The following is a 6,000-nucleotide window of genomic DNA, read 5'->3' as shown; positions in this document are numbered from 1 at the left end:
AATCTCTGGTAAGAATCTGTTGAGGTATGGGCAAGCTGAGTCCAGAGTTGGACTGAAAACTGAATGACTGGGCCTTGAGAATGGTGATCAGCATCACGACAACTAGAAGCCAACAAGTGTTGGTGTACCCAAAGGATCAGTTATGGATCTACTACAGTTTAACATCTTCACTAATCTTCTGAATGATGGGGCAGAGTGTACCCTCAGCAAGTTTACAAATGACACAAAACTGGGAGAAGAGGTGATATGTCAAAGGTTCTGCCAACCAGAAGGACCAGGGCAGGCTGGAGAAATGAGTTGACAAGAACATCATAAGGTTCAACATGGAGAAATGCAAAGTCCTTCACCTGGATAAGACCAACTCCAGGTACCAAGAACATGATAAGGGTCACCCAGCCACACAGCAACCTGGCAGAAAAGGATCTGGGAATCTTGGTGGACATCAAGTTGAACATGAGACAGCAATGTGCCCTTACCACTAAGGGGGCTCATAGTATTCTGGGCTGGGCAAGGCAAAATATTGCTAGCAGATCAAGGAAGGTAATCTTTCCTCTACTTAGCACTGCTGAGTCCACACCTGGAGTAGTGTGTCCAGTTCTGGACATATTGGCGAGCCCAGTGAAAGACCACAGAATTGCCCATGTCTTCTATCAGGAGAGACTGAGAGAGCTGGGTCTATTCAGTCTAGAGAAGAGTAGGTTCAGGGGAGATCTTATCAATATCTGTAAATACCGTAAGGGAGTGTGCAAAGAGGATGAAACCAGGCTCTCTTCAGTGATGCTCAGTGCCAGAACAAGAAGCAAAGAGCACAAATTAAAATGCAAGAGGTTCTGTCAGGAAGCATTCTGTGGTTGTCCAGAAATGCTGTGGAGTCTCCTCCTTGAGATATTAAAAAACTAAGACACTGTCCTGGGCAATCTGTTCTAGGTGTCTGCTTGATCGAGGTGTCGTATAGGAAGACCTCCAGAGGTCCCTTCCAAACTCAACTTTTCTACAATTCCTTATTTGAATGCAAATTATTCAGAAAGTTATTGGGAAAGAACAATTACTTTTCTTCATGTAGGAGAACTAATATCAGTGCTTTCCTCTGCTTAGCAAAATGTAATCCAGACAGTGGAATTCTAATTTGTCATAAAATATTTTAGGTTTATGGCACTTGTGCAGGTATGCTTAAATTAGGGAGTGATGCACGCAGGGCAAATATATTAATATGGGATTTAAAACAGATTTTTCAAAATGTGGTAAGTGAACCAAGTTATTGTGGGAAGTGTTAATATGGGGTTTTGCAATACCTGCACTCATTGATTTTATAATAAGACTGAAAACATTAATGAGATTTTCATAGGTGTTAATGCTTTTAATCACTTGCAGATGGCAAAATTATAAAGGATAATTTTTAAATTGCCACATATATTAAACACTCTGCAAATTCTGTTTCCATGCAGCCATTGAAACTTAATAATATGAAGCCTTCACTTCAGAATAAAAAACATCATAAAACAAATGAACTGTCAACAGATTTAATTTTTTAGCACAAAGTTGCTCAAGTAGTTAAAATAATACTTTTATTATTTTATTTATAGGGTATTTTTAAATCTCTATTATTTTCTGCTATATTAATAGTTTACTACAAATCCAATTTTCCCCAAACTCCAGAATCTTTAAAATCATCATGACATAGCAGATTTACTTGTCTCTCTCTTAGCATGAGATTTAATGAGTCATTCTTGTTTATTTTGATTCCTGTAATACTCACAATTCAGGAAGATATTTTAAATGGTAAAAGGATAATTGCTTGATATTCTAATGTAGTGTGTATAGGTGTATGAATATATAAATATATACATTTATATGTATAAACATTAGTTGCACTGAAAAGCCAGTAAGTGAGTTTAAATATATGATGCTTTTAAAAATATCATAATTCTAAGTAGAAAACCTGATGTTTGTGTAATGGCTTTACTATGGGCTTTGGAAGCCACAGCCTCCACTTATATTGATAATTGAATACAATCTCTCTAAATATATAACTAAAATACTTTACATTGCACAGCTCCTAATTTTTTATCTTTTAGGCTATTCCAGCTATCTAAACAAGCTCTTTTCACTGCGCAAAATCATAATGTTCTGCTCCTAACTTTAATTTTTCTTACTCAGAGTAGCACTGGGTGGTTTCACTTTGCACACTTTAATGAGCAAGGAGATACTCTCCACCCTTCCTGTAAGTAAGTTAGAGACCTCACTTTATAATAACTGGCAATGGCTTTTTAGTGTCTAGCTCAGTTTTTGTTTTGTTTCTTAGTTTCATTTCAGGAAATAGACAATTATTTTACATTTCTTTGCTGCCAATTTCAGACTAGATTTTTTCTTTTTTTTTTAATGATTTGTTTAATTCCATTTGTGTTTCCTAGCAACAAATGGAACTTCTCTAACTATGACCTTACAGTGAGAACTGGGGATTTTCACAGCTAACCCACACTTCATGCCTCTACATTGAAATGGAATCTGACACTTTCTTTTCCTTCCATTCTCAGTACCCCAGGCCATTTCCTTCCTATGCTGAGTTCAAAAGGATGGACTGAGCTTTGTGTTCTGGCAGGAAGCATTTTTACCCTCAAGCCAGCTGCCTGATTTTGTCTGTGAGTACATCTTTAGAATAATCCAGCAGAAGTTACAGATTTAGAAGAGTTGCAATGTATGACACTACAAATTAATCTCAGAATTTCTACTAAATTCATCTAAATTCTGGCTTCAAAGCTGCCTTTCAAAAGGCTGCTTTTCACGATGTGTTTGTCGCTGGTTGATCTTGGGGTATACAATTGAAAGTTACAATTGATGGCTATCGTTCATATTATCTAACTGACTTGAAAGCATAAGTTATTTAGGTTTTACTTTACTTTTTTTCTTTTGTTAGGATAACAAATCCAGTTTTCACAGTTGCTAGTTACATATTTTGTGCTTCAGTCTCCTAATCTTATTTATGGCTGTTTTGCTGAATTTGCATTGAATTTGTATGACAATGTCTTTTTTTTTGTACTGGAAAGTTCAAAAAAATGGACTCAGTATTCTAGATGAGTTGTCACAAGTGCTGTATAAAAGAGAATAACAATTTCCCTGGACCTGTTTGCTGACCACAGATAATAAAGAGAGGCAAGTAAGTCTTCTTCATTGCAGAGACTCAATGTTGACTCATTTTCATGTTAACCAGGACCACAGGCCTTTTTGCAAAGCTGCCATTTAGCTGGTAACACCAGCCTGTGCAGCTGGGTGGTGTTATTCCATCCAAACTACAGAAGTTTCTATTTGCTTTTTTGAAGCTTGCGAGATCTGTCCATATTTCTAGTCTGTTGAAAATCTAACAACTGGTGAATCCATCTTCCAGTGTACTCGCCCTAGCCCACAATTTAATATTCTATACATACCTGTTGAGGCTATATTACTTTTAATAGTTCAGGCCATTAGAAAAGTCATTTAGCAGACTGACCTCAGCATTGACTCCTGAGGAATGCTCTTTGGAACTCACTTTCAGCCTTCATGCTGTTGACTGCAACACTTTGAGCCACACTAGCCCATTTCCTATGGGCTAATGGCAAAAATCACAATGACCATGTGCTAGTTCCAGAACTCATTGTTATAGCCATGTTATAGCCAACATATCCAGACCGTATTTCTCCAGTGTGACTATTAGGATATGCTGGGAGAAAGAAAAGATAAAAAAAAAAAAAGAAACCATTTTAAATGTGTCAGGATTGCTATGTTAAGAGCATCTTGGTCATGAATTTGGATGTGTGATTTTCTGACTTAAGAGCTTAGCCTGTTAAGCTGAAGATGATGTATTGCTTTCAACTTCGTAACTCTTTAGTAAGTAATTTCTAGATGTAATTTGCCAAGACAGGAGCCCCAAATAATTTGGTGCCTGGCTACAATAACCAGTATTGTAAAAATCTCATGGTTATCATTGGCCACTATATCTTTTCCTGTACAGTTTCTTGTTAGAATGGATTGAATGAATTACAAACGTAGTTTTTAGTCAAAGGCTTTGACCTCTGCAAGCTCAACAGTGTAATCAGAGCTGGACAGGAGGTCAAATGTATTAGTTAGAATGTAACTGGACGAATTCTGGAACTAGCAGATGGTCATTGTGATTTTTGCCATTTCAGTGTTCTAGATAAATGAAAATACAGCTACAAAGACTCAACAAAACATTCCCGATGATTCATCTTTAGACTTGTCTCATCTTGCATCTCCCAATTTACTGATTTATCCTTTTGTATAGCAACAGTTTTCCCTTCTTTGAATACGATTAAAAGTGGAATATGCATTCCAGGTGAACAAATAGTAGTTTCAGTCAGGAAATCATTTTCGTTTATACTTGTATCTAAGAAAATAGGACTTGAAACTTACCATATAGGAGTATTCTTACTATATTTAAATAATTAAAAATATAACAGTATCCTATGTTTTTTTGGTAGAAGTCTTCAGATTAACTGGGACTTCAAGAATTACAAGCAAAAGATTTAGTATTTATACGGCCTATTTCATATTTCAAGTTAACAACATTTCCACAGAACTTGTACTCATGTATATCTCTGGCTGTGTTCAGACACCTCAGAGTAATTACTTGTTATTACCTCTTACTGCATGCCTCAGCCATGTTGGAACAAGAAATTAATCTGTACTGGGGTTAAGCAACACCTTTTCCCTTTCTGGTTTTAAATTCTTCCTTCTATTAGAAGAAGTTGCATTCACAGAAGCCAAAACTTAAAGGCCATCTTTGGATACAGCATACTTGAAAACTTGATTTGGCTTACCCCACAGTAATTAAAAGCCCCATGAGAATAATGGTTTATCGAGGCAGAACATGTCTCCTGCTGTTACATGCTATTTTAAACCCTAGAAGAATAAGATTTTTTTTTTTTTTCTCTGTTTAGGAAGACATGTCAATGCTTCCTAGACAGCTGTAAAATCTCATCTCTAACCACTGTCTACAAGAATTATCAGATATGTTTCTCCCTGAAGTAGTACTTTAGACTTACATTTCCCTGTCTGTCCAAGTGGATCTAATAAGGAATAAATATTTTTTAATGAGTTGGAGTGGAGTGTGATATGAAACAATTTTCTAGAATGCTGTAAAACTTGTATTAGTATGTATGTGGGAAAAGAAATAATTCTTAGTAAGTCTCATTAGGTACACTGATAATAGTTCAGATAAGAACTGAGTAGCAAACATCCAGAACTGTTTCTATGCTATGTTCCTTGTGACATCTTGACATTCTTGTGACATCCAGAAATGCTCCTGGAAATAAGATTTGTTATTCTTTAAACTAGTCTTCTATCATCCTAGATACATATTTAGTGACATAAGACTTCTCTCAGCTCCTTTTTTTTCCACAAGCAGTCAAACTTAATGTAAATATTTTCTCTAGCTGCTAGAAACTGATAAGGAAGAATGTAAAAGAATATATTTTCTTGACAAATGAGAATAAGGTAAAATGCTTTCAGAAACAACAGGCTATTCTTGAATTTTATTTACTCATGAACTTTACAACCAATGGCAGAATACAGCTATTCCCTGCATGCACTATAATTTCTAGAAAAAAACATATCTTAATAACAAGTTAATGTGAAGTTAACAACACCTAAAGAAGTCATCAAAGTGCTACTGAATTATGGTGTTATTTCCAGTTCTTAAGTGAGGACCAGCAAGCTTTCTGCTCACCTCTTCTTTTGACTTTTTTCCTCTTTCGTAAGCTGTTCAAGGTGAAATGAATAAAATATTTAGCATCATACAGGAAATGAGAGCTTAGAAGATATTTCATCATGTTTGTTGCAATATGGAGAAAACCACAAATTGTTTCTGAAAGAGAACAGGTTGTCCCTGAAATGACAGGATAAAATGAAGGAAATGAAACTTAAACTGCTGTAAACAGATGGAATGAGCCATATGTTGAAAGGGAAAATCTCAGTCTAGTCTGTTGAAACATGCAGGTGAACTCTGGC

General features: G+C 35.9%; 1 long non-coding RNA gene across 3 annotated transcripts in view; it reads left to right on the top strand.

The window, feature by feature from the left end:
* Window positions 1–1,635: 1,635 nt before the first annotated feature.
* LOC104911382 overlaps window positions 1,636–6,000 on the top strand; it is a 40,020-nt gene continuing 35,655 nt past the window's right edge. For 2 of the 3 annotated variants that reach the window (XR_002115901.2, XR_793891.3), the window contains exon 1: window positions 1,636–2,639. This is a non-coding gene — a long non-coding RNA (uncharacterized LOC104911382). The remainder of the gene's footprint in view (window positions 2,640–6,000) is intronic. The other variant, XR_002115906.2, reaches the window with a different exon arrangement.

The sequence above is a fragment of the Meleagris gallopavo genome, chromosome 6 (genome assembly GCF_000146605.3).
Source record: "Meleagris gallopavo isolate NT-WF06-2002-E0010 breed Aviagen turkey brand Nicholas breeding stock chromosome 6, Turkey_5.1, whole genome shotgun sequence".
Taxonomy (NCBI): Eukaryota; Metazoa; Chordata; class Aves; order Galliformes; family Phasianidae; genus Meleagris; species Meleagris gallopavo.
The sequence above is the reverse complement of the archived record's forward strand: the minus strand, read 5'-3'. Positions and strand labels throughout refer to the sequence as shown.